Below are 26868 nucleotides of genomic sequence, written 5' to 3'. Positions count from 1 at the left end.
TAATCACCTGAACCTGGGAGGCGGAGGTTGCAGTGAGCCAAGATCGCACCACTGCACTCCAGTCTGGGCAACAGAGCGAGATTCTGTGTCAAAAAAAAAAAATATTGTGTGATTTCACTTATATGATGTACCTAGAGTAGTCAAATTCATAAAGGCAGAAAGTAGAATGGTGGTTGCCAGGGGCTGGAGGGAGGAGGGAACAGGCAATTAATGTTTAATGGATATAGAGTTACAGTTGGGAAAGAAGAAAAAGTTCCTGAAATCAATAGTGGCAATGTTTGCACAACAATGCGAATGTATGTAATGCCACATTTTACCCTTAAAAATGGTTAAAATGGCACATTTTATATTATATATATTTTACCATAATTAAAAATTCAATAAGAATGTTTTAAAAAGTGTTTGAAGAATTATAAATTTAAATTAAATGTAACAGTGGATCGATGTCAAACATCTAATATGAATAAAATAATAAAAAATCCATTTGAGAAATATAAGCACAACTCTCACTGACTACTTTTTTTTGACTGATAGAGTAAATAAAAATATTTTGAGTGGTTTTCATTGCAATGACGATGGGGAAATGATGAGAAGCACATTGTGTGGTAGGATCACCCTGGGGGAAGTTTTTTTAAAGCAGCACTTGCTGTGTGGCCCAACCCACCCTGCTGTGCTCCTCTCAGGGATCTTTGGAGAGACTCACCAGCCCAGCCAGCCAGGGGTGCAAGGGGGAGGGTGTGGCATCCTGTGGTGTATTCAGAAGCAAACATTATTAAAAACCAGTGGAATCCTGGATCTGTCTTATCCTCACATTTTTCTTGATCAATTACTACCAAAAGAGTGGCAGAAATTCAGTGGCAAGGATTGGGGCACCTTTTGGTGGAGGTACCCTGATTTAGCACGAGTGAATGGGATTGGAATGCAGATGTTGGTTGCTTGTCTATAAATTATGCCCATGTATATGCCAAAAAGATACGCCCATGTATCAGAACCTGTGAATGTGATCTTATTTGGAAAAAAGGTCTTTGCAGGTGTAATTAAGGATCATGCAACGGAATCATTCTGGGTTATGTAGGTAGCACTACATCCAATGACAAGTGTCCTTATAAGATAGAGAAGAAGAGAGAGCAGAAGAGGAGAGGGCCATTTTACAAGAGAGGTAGAGGTTTTAGTGATGCAACCACAAGCCAGGGAATCCCTGGAACCACCAGAAGCTGGAAGAGGCCAGAAACGAATCCTCCCCTAGAGCCTCCAGAGGGAACATGGTTCTACTGACACCTTGAGTTTAGACTTCTGGCCTCCAAAACTGAGGGAGAATAGATTTCTGTTGTTGTAAGCTGCCTAGTTTGTGGTACTTTGTTACAGAAACCACAGGAAAATAATACATGCCCTTACAAAACTCCCAAAGTAAACTTTTTTCATGTGTGCGTATAATACGATTTTTAATATTGCATATATTTATATTAGCATATATTAGAAATCTCTAATATAAAAATAGTGGTATGCATGTTGTTAAAATTCTACCCGCAGCTCCCTCCTTTGTTCAATCTTTGGTTTATTTGTTTTAAAATTTTATTTTAAGTTCTTTCTGGGATACATGTGCGGGATGTGCAGGTTTGTTACACAGGTAAATGCATGCCATGGTGGCTTACTGCACCCCTCAACCCATCACCTAGGTATCAGGCCCCACATGCATTAGCTATTTATCATGATGCTCTCTCTCCCCCTGCCCTGCAACAGGCCCCAGTGTGTGTCGTTCCCCTCCCTGTGTTTGTGCCGGATTTCTATAAATATCCAACAGTCTATGTGGATGAAGTTTAGGAAGAAGGGAAGAAAGACTGGTTCATGATTATTTTTTGCTGCACCACCATTTGTTGCCATATTAGAGGTGACATCCCAGCTGGGATTATCCCTGGCTTGGAAAGACTGAGTTAGGCATTAGTCACAGGCAGCATGTGAATTTGGTGGCATTTCACCTGCACTTAGAAGCAAAGTCATCCACTGCTCTGACCAACTCACAAGGCGCAGGCTGCAGCAACGTGATGAACAAGGTTATGTATTGAATTTATATAGCTAAGTGGTTTTCCCGGTTTCTTATCTGTTTAGAGAGACTGATTAGCAGAGGTAGAAAAACAAGACAACCACTGAGCTTTCCAAATTTATCAGAGAAACCCCAGACCAGCTTCTGATGGGGGAATATTCCTTGAGTTCCAGAGCTTCCCACTGGATTTTCATTCCTGCCCAAAGACATTCTTGGTTTATTCCCAGTGACTAATAGAGAGCATTCCAACGATCACTTCTTATCAGTCAGCAACTATATAATAAACACCTGGGAAATGCTTGGCCCTGGGCTTTGGTGAAAAGAGAGGAGACAAATGGGCCTTAAAGGTAGAACAATTTCAATTAGAAGCCTGTACAAGGTTTAGAACACAACGTTTGAGAAAGGAAAAAATCCTTAAACATTAGCGAACCAAGGTCCTTCATTTTACAAAAAGGAAACTGCGTAAGGGATCTGTCCAAGGTCACACAGTTGGGCTAAAATCTGGGTCTCTCCCTTGCTCATCCTCTGAGCTTTCCACTGCGCTATGCTGTCTGACCTGTGGGGTGCCAGCTTCTGCAGCAGCTTGCTCTTAAAAAACAGTCACAACAAGAACAGAGGGCAGCCCCGATTGCCTTCTGGGCCAGGTGCTGTGCTACGAGCTTTTCAGGGATCACCTCAAAACAGGTCAATGGAGACGTTACTGTTATCCCCATTTGACAGATAAAGAAACTGAGTCATGGAACCATTTAGGAACTCACCCAAGGCCCACAGCTGGTGCGTGGCAGAGACCACCTTCAAGCTCAGGATCTTGATTCTGGAGTCACAGTCTTAACCGCAACCTCTGGAACCACAGCCCAAACCCGCCAGCGAGCCACGGTTCACTCTCTTCACTTTCTTGTTTTTAGAAATGTTCCTTTAGAGCAGCCTCTAGTAACACCTCAGACAAATGAAATATCATTTCTACATCCCTGACCTCTCTCTCTTGTTAACGTATTGTGTAAATGGTGGAAAATGTGGTTTTTAAAGCACATTGAGGCTGGTAAAAGCTTCAAAGCCACCGCCTGCACTTACTCTTTGGACCACTAGATGTCAGTGTGATTGCTCTATGAAGCAGCCGTAACTTGCAAGGTGCAGCATTGCACCAGAAATCAGCTGCTGCGAGCTTCCAAGCCTTTGGACTCCAGCAGAAGCTGGGGGGAGTTTGAAGCCCAATGGTAGTAAACAAATGATGGACATGACAGTCAGGCAGTGTGGATTTCAACCTTTACAATAATTTCTCAAGGGAAATGGAAACCTTTTTAGCCTTTCCTTTTTGAAACAGATGGTCAACTTTTCCATGGGGTGCCTTAAGTGCACCATAACGCCTTTGATATTCAGGATCGCCTTTAATGGTACATCATAAAACGTGGTTTTATTGGAAAGAGCACCCTTATCCTCCTCCCCCTCACCTATCACTTATGATTAATTTCTTAAGGTATTGGACTATTTGAAGTATGTGTGTCTCACATTGCATGGGGACGTTTTACTCTACCTAAAACCTCCGGTGGCATTCCCATAGCATGGGCAGAAAATCACAGCCACAACTTCACCCTTCCGGTGATAAGCCCATCTGTTTCCCACGCAAAATTATTTGTATTTAATGCAAAAATATTTAAAATGGTGAATATTAATTATTATTTTACATTAGTATTCAAAAAGTGTATATAGTTTTATCCCCTCAACAACTCCATGAGATGAGTTCTATTATTATCCCCATGTTTAGATGAGAAAACTGAGACACAGAGAGGTTAAGTGGCTCTCCCAAAGTCACACAGCTAATAGAAGGCAGAGTCAGAGGCCCATTTCTATTAATTACTTCACTGCAAATCAAGTTAAATGGGGGGAAAAGACCTTGTGAATTTTTCAGAAGAATCAGCAATGTATACAAGAGAGCCAAAGGCTCCGATGAAAATTTGGAGTTGCTGGTTGCTTTGAAAGGCCTCATTGGCTGATCTGCAGCTGTTTGTCATCATTTATCCAGTTTGCCAGGATTCCTTCTGAGAAGGCATAATTCATGGCAGTATAGTCCCTTTCTTTAGTCTATGTAGAAATCTCATGTGAATCCTCACCTCCTGCCAGGTTTGGAGGAAATTGAAAGTTACTCTTTCTCATCAAAAGGATGGACACATATTTGTTAGGAACCAGGATGAAATAAACCATCTGTGCCCAGCTCTGTTGGCAATAAAACCTTGTTTCTGGTTTCACTGCAAGACGTTATTTAACGCTAGTGGCACCAGAGGTTCCAACAAGAACACATGAGAGGCCTTATCCAGTTACGAAAGAGCAAGTGACAGACACATTCCCGGCCACATTTTTATCTGCTTATCATCCTTTTGGCTACCATGAGGCTGAGTTTTAGTGTCTCCTGTTCATCTCTTTTGCTATTTTCCAACAGAACATGCGTTTCCTTCAGTTATTCAGCTAGCACAGTCTGTGCTGCCAGAATTTGGAAGTGGTGCTTTTTTCCTGCTATAAAAAATTACACATTTATTTGAAAGAAGAAACCTAGGCATAGCTGTTACCTGACTCCTGCAGAAGAAGGTGGAAGGATGGCCTCCTTTAGTGGATCTTCCTGGGCCAGGGTCTGGGCCCCACTCACTTCTGCCTGTCGCATCTGCTCTGCATGTGGAACTCAAGAACCGCGGAGCTTTCTGATGCCTGGCAGGGTTTTGTCCAGGGCAGTTGTTGAGTGAGCCACACCTCCTTCCCCTGACCAGGCAAACTTAGACAAGAAAAGTTCTATTATGCCCTCAGGATATTGAGTAATAAGGAGGAGAAAGGGGAACTTAAAAGTGTCTGTTCAGCCTGGATACTTCTGCTAACATTCCCACCAAGCATGTGATATTTAAAAGGGTAAAACCAAAACAAGATTCTCCTGCCTGCCACCATGTTTATTCAAGAGGAAGAAGCTGTAAGTTCTTTGGACCCATAATCTTCCCACACACCCAGGAGTGTCACCTGCAATGGGGGCCAAAGGGGGATGCTTACAATTAGAAAGGTCCACTGGAGCATGTGGAATATTTGGAACCTAATTGCACCTGAGGTCAGGAGGTAAAGTGGGGTGCTTGACCATATCAACTGAAGGGTGGTCACTCATGTGCTGGAAAGCCCACTAGACTCACTCTGTCGGCTCTCTGTTAGACTATTCTTGAGGCTGGAAGAAATGGAGTATTTAGATGATAATCCATGTGAAAAGACTACCAATGGGGCTGAGTGTAGTGGGTCATGCCTGTAATCTCAGTACTTTGGAAGGCTGAGGCAGGAGGATTGCTTGAGACCAGGAGTTCAAGACCAGTCTTGACAACATGGTGAGACCCTGTCTCTACAAAAATAAAAAAAAATTAGCCAAGTGTGATGGTGCATGCCTGTAGCCCCAGACATTTGGGAAGCTGAGGTGGGAGGATTTCTTGAGCACAGGAGTTCAAGGCTTCAGTGAGCTATGATTGCACCACCATTGCACTCCAGCCTGGGTAACAGAGCAAGATCCTGTCTGAAGGAAAAAAAAAAAAAAAGAAGAAAGAAAGAAAAAAAGAGAAGGAAAGAAAGAAAGAAAAGCAAAAAAGAAAAGAGAAAAAAAGAAAAGAAAAGACAAGAAAAGAAAAGAAACCCCCCAAAACAGAGGCTACCATTGGGACTAAATGAGATTTTAACAAATTGTGATTGTGAAATTAACCTCCCCCACCTTCCTTCTACTCATTCATTCATAAACATCAAACACTTACTGTGTGGGTCAAGCACTGGTCAAGACTAGAAAGATGGAGAAGACAAGGATTTTCCACTCAGTGGCTTATAATCTTACAGACGTTATGCCAGAGATGGTCACTTTCCTCCCCGTATGATTTTCCCTTCTTATAGAGTAGTAGGGTCAGCAAACTATGGCCCGCATGCCAAATCTGGCCTGTGGAATGTTTTGTACAGACCTCAGGCTAAGAATTTACATTTTTTAAGAATTGTAAGAAAAGGGAGAAGAAGCAAAAGAAGACAATGATGGTAACAATGATGATGACAACAATGATGATGACATGGCTGAGACCGTATATGGCCTGAAATATTTACTATCTAGTCCTCTGCAGAAAAAGTTTGCCAAAAGTTTAGGATGCTTATTCTATCCTAAGAGATCTCTGGCTTTTTACCTGGCCCACAGCTACACAGGATAAGGCATTTTCTAGTCCCTCTTGACATTAGATTTGGCCATGTGGTTAAGTTTTAGTCAATGGGATCTATGCAGAAGGGATCTATGTAGCTTCTTGGTGTGTCCTAAAGGAGGGCCCCATCATGCTTTCCCCTCCCAGCTGGCTGGGATGCTGTGGGGGCCTGAGCTCTTCTGATCCAGTGATGACTAAGGTAATACTCTAGGCATGACAGAGCCAGGAGATAGAAGGACCTGGCCCCCAACACGGGAGACAACCCCATCTTCACTGGATTTTGCTAGATGGTTATAAAGAAGGGAACAGGAGGACAGACATTTAACTTTTAAAAATCAGTGTTATGTTGTGTCTCTTTTGCTGCAACCAAACATGTATTATAACCACTATAGAGATAGACACTGTATAACTAACCATGACACACTGTGATGAGTATTAAGCTCAAAGTATGGATAAAGGCCTCTGGAAATACCCAGGAATACGTAATTTCTTCTGCATGGGGGCAGAAGAGTTGAGGAAGACTTTACCTAACATGGGACAGTTGATCTTGGGCCATGAAGGAAGCCTAATTGGAATTTGGGATTACTTGTTTTTCTTCTCCTCTCTGCCAACCTCTCTCAGATGGCCAAAACAAAATAAAATAATCCACTGGGTGAGGTGGCTCACGCCTATAATCCCAGCACTTTGGGAGGCCTAGGAGGGTAGGTCACCTGAGGTCAGGAGTTCGAGACTAGCTTGGCCAGCATGGTGAAGCCCTGTTTCTACTAAAAAATCCAAAAATTAGCTGGGCGTGGTGGTGGTGCATACCTGTAATTCCAGCTACTCAGGAGGCTGAGGCAGGAGAATTGCTGGAACCCAGGAGGCGGAGGTTGCAGTGAGCTGAGATTGCACCATTGCACTCCAGCCCGGGCCAACAAGAGCAAGACTCTGTCTCAAAAATAAAATAAAATAAATAAAATAAAATAAAATAAAATAAAATAAAATAATCCTCCAAAAGCAAGCAACACGCCCTGTCTTCATGGAATGTACTGCCCCCTCTCCTTTTTCACCTGGCTAACTCCTGCTTATGCTCCAAAACCCAGTGTAGATATGATCTCCTTTTGAACTTTGTCCCACAAGACTGGGTAAGGCCTTCTGAGCTCTGGCGTCTTGTACTCTCTCTTAGTTGTTGGAGGTATGTCTGTCTTTCTCACTAGATCATGAGTTCCTTAAGGGTTGGCGGTAACTGTGGCTTATTTGTCCTGGATTTCTAGCTTGTAGTACATTGCCAGGCACACAGAAGGCACTTTATAAACACTGAATAAATTAATTTATTAGAGGCCAAGGGCGCTTCCTGGTTTGTGGGACTGTTGCTCTTTTTTAATGCATTTGTCCCAGGAAAGGGAAGGTGAGCCCAGCAATTTATATCTCTCAGCCTCTGTGTCCTAAAAGTATATACATTTTTAAAAGTTTGCTTTCCAAAAAGGCAGAAAACAAATGTACACATTTAGAAAGTTTTAGTTTAAAAAACTGAAAGTTTCATTTGATATGAATGGTCTCTATGCTTAGTAGTGTCTGAAAGGTTTGAAGGTTTAATAAAAACAACTAAAATGCTATGAGGTGAGTTTAGTAACATGATGGTATGTTTCTGAAATAAGCGGAAGTATAGATACTTGCTCAAATTTATCTTATTTTGAGCTTTTCTTATTATTGCATAATAATAAACACTCATTTTTCTATTTTAATAAAATCTTTACTCACAAAGGAAAATTTGTGCAGTAATATTATTTGATTACAACAAGATGATGATGCTGATAATTACATTTGATTCTCCCCTTGTCACTCTGTGTTATGTGTCTTATGATCAATAAAAGAGGGAGAGGAACAACAAACACTGAGGCCTGTTGGGGGAGGGCAATGGAGGGGAGAGCATCAGGAAAAATAGCTAATGCATGCCGGGCTTAATACCCAGGTGATGGGTTGATATGTACAGCAAACCACCATGGCACACATTAACCTATGTAACACACCTGCACATCCTGCACATGTACCCTGGAACTTAAAATAAAATAAAATTAAATTTAAGAATAAAAAATAAAAAAATAAAAGCAAAAGTATTGCTTTTCATGCAAACCTATTTTACTACATGCTTTGGTTACAGGCAACCAATTTTCTGAACTGGCGAATTAATGTAAGACTTTTAAGACACCGTATAGTAGTAGTATTTTCCCCTATCATTTAGAGGAAAATATAAAAATATGAGGAGCATATTTTCCTTTACGTATAGTCCTCCTTGAGATGGTGTTGACAGAAGGTGAAGTTGAAAAGAATTACTTGCATTATGTTTCTAAAGGAAACCAATAATGTAATATTAAGTTATTATTTGAATATGAAGTTTTCATTATTTTTGTGGCTATTCACTAAAGGCCTTCATAAATTACAGGGAAACCTGAGCAATTAAATTAAAAAAAATCATTCAAAGGCTTCTTAAATAAAGTTTTTGGTCTTAACATCTGCTACAGAATCATAGCTAACACCTCAGTGCTTCTGGATATTTATTAAATGTTTAGGGCTTCCATTCCCCCATGCAAGAGTAATTCTAAGCAAATGATGAATGTCTCAATGAGTAGCTCATTCTTTGTGGACGTAAAAACTAGGTTTCCACTTCCCTATCTGGTGCAGCTCTGTTGTGCAATACAAGGAGATAAAACCCTAGGTAAAGAGAATTAGAGTGGGGGTGGGTGTAGTAGAGATGGAGAAGGTCAGCTTATTCTCAACTCACTACTCCCAGTATCAAATATCCATTTCAGATATAAGAATTTCTGTCTTTATACCCCAGCCCAAATTTTCTACTGCCCCTATCTCATCCCACACTCCCCTCTTCTCCAGGTGGAGAAACCCTATCCTGTGCTGTCTGCTCAGTATAATGATGACTTTGAGGTGTCAGCCTGTTCATGCCTATCACTTGTTAATATGCTTGCTTCTCTGTCCTCTAAATTAAATACTGTACTTATTGTTGTACTTACTAGCAATTATATTTTTCCACAATAAAAAAAATGATGAAGTTAAATTAATATTCTCAAAGGAGTAAATAACACGAAACCGATGGCCATTTCAGCCATCTTTCAAGGAAAGGTGATCTGGTTCTGGTGGCCAAGCCAGCTCTGCTGTGCCAGATAAAAGCCTCCAGTGACTTACTCAGAAAACAAATCATGAATGTGTTTGAAAGTGAAATGATTTGGCCTCCAGTCAACCTTTAGCACAGTCCTGACGGTTTCCCTTACTACAGGGATTAGGCATCCTGTGAAGACAGATGGGGGAGGGCTGCCACCTTCTGCTTGCTCACCCAGGGAGTGGCCTCCCAAGCTTCGCCACTGCTCCAGACAGCAGCAGATGAAGCTCTGAGGAGTCCACGCCTTTCTGGAAGCTTGTTGTTGCCCTGCCAACATATATTGACTTGTCAAGAGCTCTGTCTTTAAGCCAATCACATCCTGATCACAGTTCATTAAAGGTGTGTATTCCTCTAGTGAGCTCATTGTCTGTTGTCAGAAATCACTCAGTGCCCAAACACATTAGGATGAGAATGGACTGTGTAGGAGAGAAGAAAAGAAATGGGTTCTGCTTATTTTCTTTGACTTTAACAGCTACTTCCCCTTACTCAACTCAACACTCATGTACACATATCAGAGAAGTATTACAATCTGCAAGCTGCAGGACTGGCTCCTATTTAATGTGTAAAAAGTGGCTTTTCTCTACTTTCCTCTCCCTAAATCCTTCTAACTTCAACCTCTTTCCTCTAACCTGCTCATTCTTCCTGCTTTCTTCCAAGTAGGAAACTACTTAGTTAACATCAGAGATTTTTCCACCTCCAAGCTTCTAAAATTCTAGAAATGCATTTACATTACGGAAAGTTATAAGGGACTTGAATACCTTCCAGAGGTTTTTGCTACATGGGGTTTTATTAGTGGACAAAACCTTATAAAAGATGTCAGCAATCTTTAAGAAGCAGAGGTATGAGAACTGTGTCTGCTTCCCCACTTTGCATCCTTTAGTCTCTTCCTGATTTTCTGCCATGCAGAAGAGTGGTCACTGAAGATTTTTGGTTTTGTATAGCTAGCAGTAAAATATATTTGGGTAAGCACTGCAAAAATGTGAATATTTATTAATGAACCCATATATACATGTATGTATATGTGTGTGTGTGGTGTGTATGTGTCTGTTACAACATTTTAATTGACAGAGCATTAGGCTGGGAAGGCTCCAGAGTTTTAGGTTTTTATGTTAGCAAACCAAAGCCCAATGTAAACAATAAAATAAACTTTACCAATTAGAATGGCCAACTAACTTCTAAGTAAAGACTTTCCCAATCAGATACTGCCAACTAACCTCTAACTAGTCTTTTTGCTCTAACCAGTCAAATATATTTTCTTTGTCTTTCTTCTTAGTGCACTTATGAAAACTCACCGCCCATGCTGCTGGGGTGGAGCTTTCTGAACCTTTTGTGGTTCTGACGCTGCCTGATTCGTGAATTGTTTTTTATGCAAATAAAGTGCTAAATTTATCTTGTACAAAATTTTTCTTATAAAGTATGTTATGAATATACTTTAACCATTATAAAATGCAAACAAAAATAGAAAATAAAGGAAGAGATTCTTAAAATATAAGATTTCTAACAATTTCTCTTCATGCCCAATGAACTGTCTTGAACCCTCCTCCTGAGATACTCACTTTATTTTGGAGGCAACTGATAAAAAGAGTGGAGAGAGAAAATCATTGCACTAGAAGTAGGCAAAGCATACAGGGATCTTTCAACAAAACCATAATGTTCACCACTGGTTGGTTCCACTTTTTTAATAGTGTTAACAAGTTCCTTTGCTCAGCATGCAAGTGTGCACCAAGCCCACAGTCTGATCCAAGGCTTATTTCGTCACAGCATTTTGCCCCAGCTGCAGGCCTCTCATGGGTCCCTGGTTCACCCTACTGAGGGTCTTACTGTTGCTCTCCTGGCTAGGTAACCACATAAGAGACATTTTCCCCTGAATGTCCAACAGGCACCATCTACACAAGACTGAAATGCGAGCTGAGGATTGGCTTTAGACTCCTTTCTCTGACTTACATGTTCATGTGTAACCAGCATGTCCTGTTGCTCCTGTCTCCCAAGTGTTGTTTGAATTCAGCCTTTTCCCTCCAGTCTCAGTGCACCAACTTCATCATTTCCTGCCTCTTTAACTGCAGTGGCTTCCGATAGAATTGTTCTGCCTCTAATCCTTTCTTTGCAGGGTTGTCAACATGATCTTCCTATGCTTAACTGGACGATATTTGCTTAAGCCTTTCACTAGCTTTCCAAACCTTTAAAAAAAAAAATCAACTCTTTAAGAGTACATACAAGCGTTTCCTTCATCAGACCTTACTACCTCTTCACTTGCATGTGGCATTGCTTTTGCTTCTCTCACTTCATGTCTTCTTTCACATTGTCTTACCCTTTGCTAATCCACCCTTTTTCAAATTCAGCTAGAATTTCACCTCCTCCATCAAAGTCTCCTCTGACCCTTTCAGAGTATGTATTGCATCGTATGATAGCATTCTACATCTTCATTCTACTAGATCTTGTCAGGGGTAGAGTTCTCTTCCTTATTTTCATGGGTGTGTTTAGAATAGTAGTTCTCAAACTTTAGTGTTCATAAAAATAACCAGAGGAGATTAAAGTGCAGATTCCAGATTTAGTAGGTTTAGGGTGGTGCCAGGCAAACTGCTATTGTAACTAGCTCCCTCCTCCAAGTGACTTTCATTTATCATTCTTAGAGTTTAGTGCAGCATCAGGTGCTTAGGCCCTCAATAAATGTCAATAAAAGAAGGCATTCTCTATCTCTTATCTTTCCATGCCTAATAAGAAAATACACTAATATTGGCTGAGGCAAAAGCTATATTGACTACACTTTTGTCTGTGGGATTTTTGATAGACTATATCTGGGTGCAGAGAATAAAACTCACAGCATAAATCTGGTCTTCAGACCTGTTTTTGTTGCATCTCTGTGTGTGCAAACACACATACATTCACATAAATTCACACACACTCACATACGTTCATATAAATCCATTAAAAGTAGTTTGGAAAAGCATAAAATGATGGAGAAACTTGTCCAGATTAAAATATACCAAAAAGATATAAAAATCAAGTGTAATACATAACTCTTGGTTGGATTCTGGTTTGCACAAAAAAAGTTGATAAGATAATTTTGGTACAACTGGAGTAATTTCAATATGGGCAATTAAATGTTATGAAATTATTATTTTTCATAGGGGATGCCAATAGTATTATGGTTAAACTAGAGAATGTTCGTATTCTTAGGAGGTGCATGCTGAGATCTGTGAGAATGAATTGTCATTTGCACAACTTGTATTCAAGTGGCTTAGGAAATAATTTATATACACACATAATGTGGCAACACATTAACAATTTGGTGTAAATCTAGATGAAAGGGATATAGATGTGTGCTGTGTTATTGTTTAAGCTTTTCTGTAGATTTTAATTTTTAAAAATGATAAAATATAAACACTAAAGTGATTTCATGTAATGATGGAAATTTCTAGCTTTCCATGCAAAGTCTGATTCTCTGATGCAACAATTTGCTGGAGCTCTGAAAAGCCTCCAGAGTTTGCCATAATGGCTTCCCTCATTGAAGTCACCTGCCTGAATCCAGTAGGCCTTTGGTTTGCAATCCATGGAAGAAAAAATCTCAACTCCTTAATAGCACGCATAAAGCTTTCCTTCATCAGGCCTCATTGAGTCATGAGCTTTTGAAATTCTCCTCCTGATTCTCTTTATAGAATTGTTTTTCTTGAATCCCATAAGATTGACCCAAAATGTTTTTCACTGGGGAAGACCTTTCACCTTGAGAGGGCCAACTGGGAACTGGGAACAGAAGGCTTGGATAAGACATATACGCTGTTTCCATTCTTGACACACATATAAAGCCCAGTGCATCTCTCTAAGATCAATGATCAGATTGGAATAAGATGAAAGACTCAGAGGCAAAGGATAACTTTTAACAAGAGCAATAATATTATTTCCACCTTCTAGGATCTGGGGTCCTGGCCATACAAATCAGGATGAATAGAACTACATTTAGTTGGTAGATAGATAAGTAACCTCAAATGAAACACAGTGAAATCATGATAGAGACTGTCTTTGGGAAGCAATGGCAAGAAATAGGCCTGAGGAACAATTATGACTGAATTTCAACTTTATATATAATGTTTATTCTTTTCGTATTAGAAAGACTTTAAGCAAAGATGACAAAATCTTTGCCAGTTCTTAGTGATGAATACATTGTTGTTTCTTATATATTCTGTTTCTTCTGTTTGTAAAATTTCTCAAAACAAACAAACCAAAATGTGTCTACCCCTCATGGGACAAAGATACCCACAAATATTTTGTACCATGGACATGCCAACTTTGGAAAAGTTGTCACCTACAGTAATGTGTTGTCAGTTTATTTCCAGAACTGAAGGAAGTGGAAGTAGAATCATAAGCCTCCAGTTTTCTTGACTACTATTGAATATTAGGAATCATTGATTTTAATTTCAAATCACCAGGGTCAACATTTTTTGATACTGTATTTCCCCGTAATTCCCCAGTGGTTAAAGAAAGAGGTTAGCAAAAGAAAATCAAGACAAAAAAGTAGAAGATACTTCTTATATATGAACTTCCCTTCCTTTTTATTTTCTTACTCTGAGAGCTAATAAAGCAAGATCTCTGACTTATGATGTAATCTTTCCTCTTTTTTGGTTCTGAGAGCTAATAAATTTTAAAACACAATTAGAGTATTACAGTTGATGGCCCCTTTGGGATTTTTACCTAAATACAGCTTTCTCTCACGATAAAATTAGGATGGTTCTTTTGTCCACTATAATTTTTTTGTAATGCATGGAAATAAAATGAGATAGTAACAAGGCTTTGTCTTACAGTGGCAGAAGATCTCATCTCTCTGTGTGAAGAGTATGGCTACGATCCTAGGACTGGGGTCTGTCCTGATTCAATGTCTTCCTGCCTTCTTGGCCAGAATGGGACTGGGGCTATCAAAAGGAGCCTGGGACTCAGGACCCAGGGAATAGTGGATGAATCTTTTAGAAGACAGGGGCTGATACTCCCTTACTAAAGGATCCATGTAAAATACAGTAGGACTCTGAGCTTGTTGGAATGGGATTGATGTCCACCATTCCCCAGTAGAGAAGTGCAGACAACAAGCTGCTTGCACGAAATACGAAGCTAATTTGTTCTATAGACTCATTCTCTGCAGTGTTAAGAGAGTGACTATAAAAGAAGAAACCAGGGGAGAAATCAGCCATTGTCCAGACTTAAATAAAATGACAGTGGAAACTAGTAACTCACCTGAACTGTGTCCATTTCCAGAATTAGTTGAAACTCTAAACTCCTTTAAGTCTGACCAAGGTGGGTGAGTTGGGGGTACATCCTTTGATATTCACTTTTGACATTTATGTCTGCCTTAACTTAGGGATATGATTTGACTTACTGTATGAAAGTCAAATAATGATTAATAGCTACCTTTATTGTGGGATTAACATATTCCAGGCAAGGTGCAGAGAATTTATATAGATTGTCTAGTTTAATCCTCATAATATTGCTAAGGTGATGATTATGCCCATTTTATAGATAAGGGCAATCAGGTTTAGAGAGGTAAAGTGAGTTGCCTAAAAGGCAGAAGAGGTCCTGAAACTTCAGTCTGTATAATAGTCCAGATCCACTTCGTTAAATATACCCAGTGATTCTAAAAGCTGGCTTCACAAGAGAATAACCTGAGGGTAATTTTACAAAATGCTGACAGCCAGGCCCGTGTGGTTCAATTAAATCACAGCACTTGAGTGAGGCGCCTGGGCATCTGTACTCTTCAGAGCTCTCAGATGATTCTAATGGGCAAATCAAGATCGGGAATCTCTGAACTACTTTATACTGCTTCCAACATAACTAAACTCTTCCTATAGTGAGGTAGGCAAAATAACTTCCCCATCTTCCAAAAGGTGTCCACCTCCATATCCCAGGAACTGTGAATATGCTACCTTATATAGCAAAGGGGAATTTGCAGGAGAGCAATTAGGTTAAGAATCTTAAAATGAGAAGATTACTCTGGATTATTTTGGGAAGACCCAAGTAACCAGAAGGATCGTTATACATGGAAGCAGACAGCAGGAAGGCCAGTGTCAGAGTGATGCCACTGAAAAAGACTTGATCAGCTATTGTTGGTTTTCAAGCTGAAATAAGGCCATGAGCCGAGGAATGCAGGCAGCCTTTGGAAGCTGGAAGAGGCAAAGAAATGGAGCCTCCGCCAGAACCTCCAGAAGAAGCACAACTCTGCCCACACCTCAGAGGCTCATTGCAGACTTCTGACCTCCAGAACTATAAGACAATAAATTTCTGTTGCTTTAGGCCACGAAATTCATGGGAATTTGTCACAGCATATATATATGTATATGTGTATAATATATGTATATATATGTCTGTATATGTGTGTGTGTATATATATATATATACATATTCTTCCACATCCCTGCAGCTTCTCTTCTGTCTTAAACATGCTTACAGTCACTTTTTTAAAAAGTCCTATCACTGTGTAAAAATGTATTATTACTTCAGTGAATTGGCCTTACCTAGACACCCGTTCAAAGGCATTATCCACAAGGCTGATGTTGGCATCGCGGTCTAATGACTGAAACCCAACTGGACAGGGTACAGCTGAGAATTGCTGACTCTGTGAGAACTTAGACTTCCCTGTCTCAGTATACACACACACACACACGCAGACACATATATATACACATACATGTATATATATTAGTAGAGTGAATGGAATGACTGATTGTCCCAGGCCAACCGTAATAAAAATGGAGCATAATCTTGTGCAAATATCTTTCTATTTAAAAAGGAAAATATACTAAAGTGTTATATCATGATATTAATATTGATTAGAACAAGGAGGAAGAAATAAAGATAATGAGCAGGAAGAGCTATTAATCAAGACATATTTATTCCAGGAGGCAGTTTGATGGAATAGAAAAAACTACTTAGCTCAGAGCAAAAACAACAACAACAACAAAAAAAAAACAGCTGTAGCCACCAGCTTCAGCTGCTGTTGCCCTGGGATTTCTGTGTTACCTTGGACAAGTCATGTCCCCATTTCCAGCCTCAATTCCATGAATTCAATTAGGGAACACATTCAAAAGCACCCGGCACAGTGCTTGGCACATGGCAAGTATGAAATACATGGTTGGCCATCTTTTCTCTCTAAATGTACTGAGTACCTTTTGGGTTACAAAGCTTTCTGTTAGGTGCTATGGCAAAGTTAAATAAGAAAAAATTCTCTTCTCTCAAGAAACCCAAGGCTATTTGGAAAAACATATGATATATTTCTGGAAAATTCATAATACAATGACTATTGCAGGGTAGTATATTTCAAGAATGAAATAAACAGCCCAGTCATAAGAAATTATTACACATTGGAGTGCTCCTGAAATGCTACTCGAAGAATGGGTAGGATTTCGTGGGCTGAGAGACCAGGAGATTAGTGCAAACAATGGGAGAAAGAGTGCTAATAAGGAGGTGCTCAGACACTAATTATTTCTCAAAATTCTTATGTGGCTGGGAGGTGAACACAGGTGCAGAGAGCTATTTCTCTTTCACAGAGGGGAGAACTGAGACAGGGAAGTCTAAGTTCCCACAGAATCAGCAATTCTCAGCTGCACCCTGTCTAGTTGCGTTTCAGTCATTAGACCACAGTGCCAACATCAGCCTTGTGGATGATGCCTTTGAAGGGGTTTCTAGGTAAGACTGACTCACTGAAGTAATAATACATTTTTATATAGTGAAGAGACTTAAAAAAAAGTGACTGTAAGCATGTTTAAGACAGAAGAGAAGCTTCAGGGATACGGATGAATTGTATATCATCAAACTGTTTGCCTTAGCTCTGAGCTCTTGAGAAATAGGTCAATGTAGAACAATGAACAATGGTGAACTTTCTCTGAACCAAAGATAAGAGTGGCTGAAAGAGCAAGACAGAAAGATACCTGTTTCAGAACATGCACACACACTACACATGCACACACATGCATACCAATCTCCTTCAGGAGTCAGCTTTGATCAAAATAAACATTGCATGTTTGTACAAAAAAGGAACATTTAATATAAACTTTTCTGGCATCAGTAGCCCATATTACCTAGAAATATAAGTCACACGAAACTAAAGAAATGAATAAGCTACCAGGAAGGTGAGTCAGGGCTGCTCTGGGCGCCACTCTACCCGTTCTCCTTGCAATAACCCACAGATGTGCAGCAGGTCTCAGAAATGGTATTCAGGCTGCCAACAGACCCAGCTGTCCTCTCAAATTGAAATTAAATCCTCATGTAAAGCCATTGTAAGTGTGACATTTTAGCATAAACATTTCATTTTAAAAAGTTTGTATGCAACTAGAAAGAGCTAGCAAATATTTGGCTGGGCAAATAAATGGTTTGGTTTACAAGAAGGAAGTTAGACTTAGATGTAGCCCCCAAAGAGCTGTGGGTAATTAGTTGACTGGATGAAGAACCACGGTGAGCATCCTTAGCAGTGTCTCCTGGCCAGCTTAGAAACAGGGTTCTATTGGCTTTATTCTTTCTTCAGTTAATCATTGCTTACAAGTCCCATTGTTTTATACTTGTACTCACCATCTTCTAGAGCAGTGGTTCTCAACTCTTTGGTTTCAAGACCATTGAATGCTTAAAAATGATCGGCAGACCCCAAAATGCTTTTGTTAACGTTGGTAATAACTGAGAAAACTTTAATTTACTTATTAATGCATTTAAAATAACAATAAATCATTACATATTAACGTAAAACTTCTATGAAAAATATATTTTCTAAAACAAAACTTTTAGTGAGAGGCTTGGAATTGTTGTACATTTTTGCAAATGTGTTAATGCCTGGCATAATAGAAAACAGCTGTATCCTGATGTTTGCTCTGCATTCAGTCTGTTGTGGCATATTGTTTTGGTTGAAGTATATAAAGATATGGCCTCATACAGACATGTTGTTGGAAAAGGGAAGGATATCTTAATAGCCTTTTCAGATAATTATGTAGTATCTAGAAAATTCCACTGAGAACTCAGGAGAAAGTGATAATGAAAAAGACAAGTTAACATAGTAGTATTATTGTGTAGGTAGTTTTGACATTGTGCGTTGCCTGAAAGGGACTTGATGACTCCCAGGCATCTTTGGATGACATTTTGAGAACCACTGCTCTGGCCTTTCTCTAGCTTAGATGGGGTTTACTGTTATCTGTGGCTAACTCTTTAAGTAAACTGACTGTGAACGCCACATGCATGATATCCAGGCTCATTTCTAGGTCTTTAAACAGCATCTTCCACTTAGTTCCATATTCACTGCCCCATCACCACAGCACATATGTCAGGAAGGCTGATTTCTCATGGAAACATAAAGAGTATGAGAAAAGGTCATTCATCAAGGCTGTTTTTGTTTTTAATTGTATTTGTGTTTTTATTAAAATATTACTGATCCTTAAAATGCTTAAATCCAGGCAGGGAGACACATTTGTGAATCTTAGTTAATTTATAAATATAAAAGTATTTATGATTGTTTCCTATGGAGCCCATGTCCTAGGCAATGTGATTATAAGATTTAATCAAATGGTCCTATTGTGTCAAGGAGCTCAGTCTTTGAAATACAAAGAGGCAATTAAAAATTACATAGTTGTGGAAAACAGTGTGGCAACTCCTCAAGGATCTAGAATTAGAAATACCATTTGACCCAGCAATCCCATTACTGGGTATCTACCCAAAGGATTATAAATCATGCTGCTATAAAGACACATGTACACATATGTTTATTGCAGCACTATTTACAATAGCAAAGACTTGGAACCAACCTAAATGCCCATCAATGATAGAATGGATAAGGAAAATGTGGCACATATACACCATGGAATACTATGCAGCCATTAAAAAGGATGAGTTCATGTCCTTTGCAGGGACATGGATGAAGCTGGAAACCATCATTCTCAGCAAAGTAACAGGAACAGAAAACCAAACACCACATGTTCTTACTCATAAGCAGGAGTTGAACAATGAGAACACATGGACACAGGGAGGGGAACATCATACACCAGGGCCTGTCAGGGGGTCGGGGGCAAGGGGAGGGATAGTATTAGAACAAATACCTAATGCATGCGGGCTTAAAACCTAGATGATGGGTTGATGGGTGCAGCAAACCACCATGGCACATGTATACCTATGTAACAAACTTGCACCTTCTGCATATGTATCCAAGAACTTAAAGAATAATAATAATAATAATAATAATAATAATAAATCACACAGTTTATAAATACAAACTCAATAATCAATTTAAATTCCCTGGAAGAAAAAAAGGTCAGCATAGCTTGCGGGGTAGTGGAATTGTTTCCTGTTCACACCATAACTAGAAATGGAGGCAAGAAACAATGACTGTCAGAAAGCTTGAGGTGAAGAGGGAACTACAGATAATACCCCAAGGGTCAGTTTTTTTTTTTTTTCACAGTCAGTGCAGGATCTTAAAAATGTTTTTCTTGAGAAATGAACAAAGGTGACATTTTTACCCTTTGGGCTTAGAAAGGGGTCAGAGCACAATTCAAAAATAAATAACTCTTGGCTGATTTGATGCAGATGTCATCCACAGTTGTCTAAACAGGGGCAGAGGGAGTGTCTACAATTTGCTACAGATTTACATTTAGCATCTTTGTGAATTCAGCAGAATTCATAAAATGTAGACTACTTTGTTTCCCTTCCTGCCAATTAAATCTAATTAAATCTTTACTTGTTTTTTTTTTTTTTTTTGGTATTGTGATGCTAGACACCTGAGTAGATATATAGGAGCTGCCATTTTTATTGTATAAACAGTCGTTAAGCAGTTTTTGAGCAAGTATTTGGTGCTAGGTGTTGTACTGAGTGAATAAATGATGAATGAAACCTGTCTAACATATGACAACTATCAAACATGTATGGGAACTTGCAGCTAATATATCATCAGCTGCCATAAATGAAATCAAACGTCTTCTATATTTCTCAACAAAACTGTTGATAAGCTTCTAGAACAGTGTTGTGCAATAGGACTCTTTTGTAGTGATAGAAATGTTCTATTTTGGTGTGGTCCAATATGGTAGCCACTGACCACATTTCACTATTGAGTACCTGAACTGTGCAATTGAGGAACTAAAATATTAATTTCATTTATTTTTAGTTAGTTAAAATTTAAACAGCCACATGTGGCTTGTGGCTACAGTATTGGACAGTACAGGACCAGGACCCTATGATATCTTTTAGTTTTGTAAACCTCTCAGATACTAGATAAATTCTAGGTGTGCCACAAGATTTTAAAAGGTACTTTATATTAAATTCTTATTAAGGCTCAAACGTGGGTTAATGAGAAGATTAACGCACCGTTTCCTTTGCTTTGAAGTTAAGGATAAATATGAAAATAATCACTAGAAAATTTATCGGAGTAAATCCCTAATTTCAAGAGACCAGTATGTCTTGGAAAACCTGCTGGATGTTCTGGACTTTAATAGACTAAAGAAGGCATTGAGGTTTTTGATAATATAATAACTTATGAATAGGAAAATAAGGTATTCAATAACTCTGGCAAAGAAGTGAAAGCAAATGCAGAAAATATAGGCCATTAATGTAGATCCAATTTCTGGGGGATAGTGTGATGTTGCACATGTGGCTAGAGGAATTATAATGGTTTGGAAAAAATTCAGAAATTGAGATGCCATATCCATAGAGATATAGCAACACCTAAATTTGTAGGGGGTACAGATTTTACAGTCAAAGGTTCTCATTGTAGTTTAAAAGATGAAGACAAAGATGCAGGCAGCTACATAACAATGAAGAATCAGGGAATAACAAGGAAGAATCAAAGGTTTATCACAAGATAGCAAGTTATTAACCGGCAAATTAAAAGACTGGAAATAAATGTTGTAAATTCAGAGGAAGCTAAGCTCACATTGGACAAGGGGGCTGAGATAGCTCTCTGCTGCTTAGCCAGTTTTTATCCTTGGCCAAATTGCTTGACCTGAGTTTCAATGTTGTCATCTATAAAATAGAGATATTAGCTAATGTAAGGTTGCTATGAAGACTGGCACAAGGCCTAACACGTAGCAGGTACTTAAGACTACAAGACTACTCAAGTAGTTATGACTATTCACTACTGCCACCAGGAACTTCTGGAAGTTGCACAAATATAAGAAATGTACTTATGGTGGTGGTAGGCAGTGAGTAAGTGAATTTAATTTGAACAGAGGTTGATGAAGGAAATAGTAGAAAGCAAATTTAACAAGTAAGTTGGGCCCAAATAATCTCTTTTCCTTGAAATCCCGACAAAACAATTTGGGTTTGACTGTCATTGGTAACTGGAAAAAATTGTAGGCTCATGCCAAAAACAACAGTTAGGTTGATTAGCCAGAGGCACCACAAAAGATAAATCGAGTCGAAAGGCAAGGAAGGCAGTTAGGGGGATGTTACAATAATCTAAGTATGAGAGGACAGGCTTGCTGAAGATATTAGGTGCATACATGGAAGTAAAAGGGCAAATACGAAAGGTATTTTGAAGAAATAATGAATTAAATTTGGGCTTCGCAGTCTGTGGGTCCAGGTGTTATAAATGAGTTGAGATTGATCCACTAAGGCCTTGGGGGCTGTGGGGAACATTCTAACCTTCATCAAGCAACTACTTCCCACCAAGATGCAAATAGAATTTTTTTGCTTACTCAATCAATAAGATATCATCATTTCTTGCATAGGCTATGATATAAAAATTTCTGATAATCACTGAACTAAGGTGCTTAGTGCCAGACTGGATATAAGGATTGAAAGTAAAAAAGAGTTAAAATGACTACAATACTTCAAGACAAAATGAGAGATACTGATGATGGCATACGTGGGAAAAGAAACCCATGGGGAGAAATTTGTTTTGAATATTTCAGTTGCTGTGAATGTGAAACATTCATACAAATAAAAGGCTGGGAAAACAAGATTGCAACAAGAATGAGAGGTTTCTTAGAGATAGAGATTATCTGCATTGAAAATGGAAATCAGTCAATTGTATTTGGCTAAAGCATCACTCAGGGAATGTGGATTAATAGATTCGTATGAACCTGTTTCAATCTCCTTTCTCTTTAGTTCTGTTCTATTATTTTCACCCTTGCTTTAGACAAAGATATAGAAGCATTATGACATTTACAAATCATACAAGTATGGGAGGAATAGCTAATACATCGGTGGATGTAATCAAAATTCAGAATGGTTTATTGACCCCAAACTGAGAAGATACAAATGAACACCACCATGTGAATGTACTTTATGCCACTGAACTGTACCCTTAAAAATGGTTAAGATGGTAAATTTTGTTATGTGTATTTTACAATTAAAAAGAACAATATTTATTGAGAAGTTCTGCCTGTATATGTGTGTATATATATGTACATATATATTATATACATCCTATAATATATCTGTGTGTGTGTGTATGTACGTGTATGTGCATAAAATTCCTGTGAGGATAAATCTTAAGGAAGCCTGAGTGGGAGAAAGAAAATGCATTATATTTTTTTAGGTGAATTTTTTACTTTCTTCCTTTGAATTTCTCCTAAAGAATTCACTCTAGGGGAAAAAAATCCCCCAGTTATAACTTGGCAAATATCAAAATATTTAATTAAGGTGAGATCAATTTGTTTGCAGTACTTTTGTGGGCCAACCCACCTGCCTTCCAAAGAAGGGACAATAAAGAGCAGCTGTCATGTGAGAAAAAAAGTTGATGAGGACAATGAGGTCTCTGTAGTCAAATAGGGAACTATTACTGTGGGTGCAAGAACAGAGAAAAAAGAGCCCCAAGCCCTCAAAGTGTCTGCATACAATCTCTACAACAGCCAGCATCAAATCAGCACAAAATCTGTCTAGGAGCTTATCCAGAATACCAAAACAAAGATTAAGGAGCATAGATGGAAAGATGATTAAGCCTAAAGGAAAGCCGAGAGGGTATCAGGGTGAGGCTTCATGTTTGTTTACTTCTTTCCTCCAACAGCTAGGCTTTAAACCACTTCTCCTTGTCACATGGTCACACGTGAAAACCTCTTTGTGTGTGAGAACATGCTGGGTATTTCTGCACATGCCAGTGTGCCTTTTTGGCCACCTGACTTGCTCATGAAGACTTATGTGTAAGTGGATCACTCTAAAGGGGGTATCACCAAGTTTGATTCAACATATGCAAATCAGTAAGTGTGATTCGCTACACAAATAGAACTAAAAACAAAACCACATGTTCATTTCAATGGATGCAGAAAAGGTTTCTAATAAAATTCATCATCCCTTCATGTTAAAAACCTTCAACAAACTATGCATTGAAGGAACATACTTCAAAATAATAAGCGGCATCTATGGCCAGCCCACAGCCAACATCATACTAAATGGGCAAAAGCTGGAAGCATTCCTTTTGAGAACCAGAACAAGAAAAGTATTTTCACTCTCACCACTCCTATTCAACATAGTACTGGAAGTCCTAGCCAGAGCAATCAGGCAAGAGAAAGAAATAAAAGGCATCCAAATAGGGAGAGAGGAAGTCAAACTATCTCTGTTTGCAGATGATATGATTGTACAACTAGAAAACCCTATAGTCTCTGACCAAAAGCTCCTAGATCTGATAAACAATTTCAGCAGTTTCAGGATACAAAATCAATGCATGAAAATTAATAGCAATTCTATACACCAACAACATCTAAGCTGAGAGCCAAATCAAGAATGCAATCCTATTCACAATAGCCACAAAAAGAATAAAATACCTAGGAATACAGCTAACCATAGAGGGGAAAGATCTCTACAGTGAGACTTACAAAACACAGCTCAAAGAAATCAGAGATGACACAAACAAATGGAAAATCATTCCATACTCATGGATTGGAAGAATCAATATTATTAAAATGGCCATACTGTCCAAAGCAATTTGCAGGTTCAATGCTAATTCTATCAAACTATAAATGATATGGTTTACAGAATTAAGAAAAACTATTTTAAAATTCACATGGAACCAAAAAAGAGCCCAAATAGCCAAAGCAATCTTAAGCATGAAGAACAGAGCTGTAGCCATCACATTACTCAATTTCAAACTATACTATAAGGCTACAGTAACCAAAATGGCATGGTACTTTCTGCCTTTGAGTCTGTACAAAAACAGACACATAGACCAATGGAATGGGATATAAAGCCCTGAAGTAAAGTTGCACACCTACAACCATCTAATCTTTAGCAAAGTCAATATAGCAAGCAATGAGGAAAGGACTCCATATTCATAAATGGTGCTGGGATAACTGGCTAGCCACATGCAGAAGATTGAAGCTGAACCCATCCTGATACCATATACAAAAGTTAAGGCAGTATGTATTAAAAACTTAAATGTAAAACCTAAAACCATAAAAACCCTGGAAGATAACCTAGGAAATACAATTCTGGACATAGGCCCTGGCAAAGATTTCATGACAAAGATGCCAAAAGCAACTGCAATAAAACCAAAAATTGACAAATGGAACCTAATTAAACTAAAGAACTTCTGTGCAGGAAAAGAAAATCTCAACAGAGTACACAGACAATCTATAGAATGGGAGAAAATGTTTGCAAACTATGCACCTGACAAAGGTCTAATATCAAGAATCTACAAGGAATTTAAACAACTTAACAAGCCAAAATCAATGCCATTAAAAAGTGGGCAAAGGACATGAACAGGCACTTCTAAAAAGAAGACATTCATGCAGCCAACAAGCATATGAAAAAATGCTCAACAATACTAAGCATCAGAGAAATGAAATCAAGACCGCAATGAGATACCATCTCACACCAGTCAAAATGTCTGTTATTAAAAAGTCAAAAAATAACAGATGCTGGCAAGATTGAGAAGAAAAGGGAACATTTACACAGTGCTGGTGGATATGTAAATTAGTTCAGCCAATGTGGAAAGCAATGTGGCAATTTCTCAAAGAACTTAAAACAGAAGTATCATTCGATTCAGCAATTCCATTATTGGGTATATACCCAAGGGAATATAAATCATTCTACCACAAAGACACATGCATGTGTATGTTTATCACAGCAATATTCACAATAGCAAAGATACAGAATCAACCTGAACACCATTCAGTGGTAGACTGGATAAGGAAAATGTACATATACACCATGGAATACTATGCAGCCATAAAAAAGAATGAGATCATGTCCTTTGGAGCAACTTGGATGGAGCTGGAAGTTATAATCCTAAGTGAACTAACACAGAAACAGAAAACCAAATACTGCATGTTTACACTTCTATGTGGGAGCTCAACATTCAGTACACATGGACTCAAAGAAGGGAACAATAGGGCCTACTTGAGGATAGGAGCTTAGAGGATGGAGAGGATCAAAGGAATGCCTATTGGGTACTATGCTGATTACCCACCTGGGTGATGAAATAATCTGTACAAAAAACCCCTGTGATGCACAGTTTACCTATGTAACAAAACTTCCCATGTACCTCTGAACCTAAAATAAAAGTTAGATAAATAAATAAATAAGGCATCACTACAACAGGGTGTCCAGGACCTATGAGTCTGGTCCATGGAAAATGTAGAGGGGGACATAAGCTTCAGTTCTACGCCCTGATTCCGAGACTGTACATATTCACATCAGCTTATTCCCCACCTTCCTGTGTATGTGCATCTCCACTTTTTTCCCTTCCTCCTACCTCTCCTTCCTAAAAACCTAGAGTGATAAATAGGTGGTAGAAAGGATTAGGGGGAGTGCAGTCAACATGGGGAGTAGGCAAGGGCACTACCCTATTTCCTTATTTCTCCTCATTTTTAAGGATGGGTCTATACTGGCAAAAGACCAGGAATGGTTGAGTTGGCTGTGTCCTGCACAACCGTAAGAGGTGCCATGCACAATGCTACATATGATACAGACCACTCCCAGTGGGAAATCCACCTGATTTGAAGAGCAGTGTATTGGAAAGGAGCCTCATGGTTCAGGCTCTTCTGAATTCTTCCTGTTACAGTTTAAGCTCTTTTTTTTTTTCCTGGAGGGCATCTTTTTAATAAAGATTTGTTCATAGAATTTGTTATTTAAGGTACAAGTCTCTTGTAAACTTACATTAGAGCTGAAAAGGAAGTTTTATTAGGCCAAAGATGTTGCATTACTTTTTCTTTCAGCCATATTCCCTCAAAATTTTTCAGTCACCTTGAGAGGTTTCAGAAATCCTTACATGTTTCATTCCAGGAACTGTTAAATCACTATTTTTTTCCCTCTCAGTTGAAACAAAGCCAACTTTTAGATAGCCTCAAAATATTTTTCAATCTATTTTAACAATTTTCTTTTTTTTATTATTATACTTTAAGTTCTAGGGTACATATGCACAATGTGCAGGTTTGTTACATACGTATACATGTGCCATGTTGGTGTGCTGCACCTATTAACTTGTCATTTACATTAGGTATATCTCCTAATGCTATCCCTCCCCCCTCCCCCCATGCCACGACAGGCCCCAGTGTGTGATGTTCCCCACCCTGTGTCCAAGTGTTCTCATTGTTCAATTCCCACCTATGAGT

General features: G+C 38.9%; 1 protein-coding gene across 3 annotated transcripts in view; it reads right to left on the bottom strand.

Moving 5' to 3' along the window:
* The window catches only part of FYB1 (FYN binding protein 1), a 168246-nt gene that overhangs the window by 108987 nt on the left and 32391 nt on the right, over positions 1-26868 (bottom strand). The window contains exon 1 of one of the 3 annotated variants that reach the window (XM_008963331.6): positions 4603-4772. The exons of the other annotated variants lie outside the window; for them this stretch is intronic. The gene's annotated coding sequence lies outside the window, so the exon portion shown is untranslated. Of the gene's footprint in view, positions 1-4602; positions 4773-26868 lie in introns of those variants that run through there. 3 annotated transcript variants of the gene reach the window in all.

Source organism: Pan paniscus, chromosome 4 (assembly GCF_029289425.2).
Source record: "Pan paniscus chromosome 4, NHGRI_mPanPan1-v2.0_pri, whole genome shotgun sequence".
Taxonomy (NCBI): Eukaryota; Metazoa; Chordata; class Mammalia; order Primates; family Hominidae; genus Pan; species Pan paniscus.
This window is presented reverse-complemented; position numbering and strand designations above follow the sequence as displayed.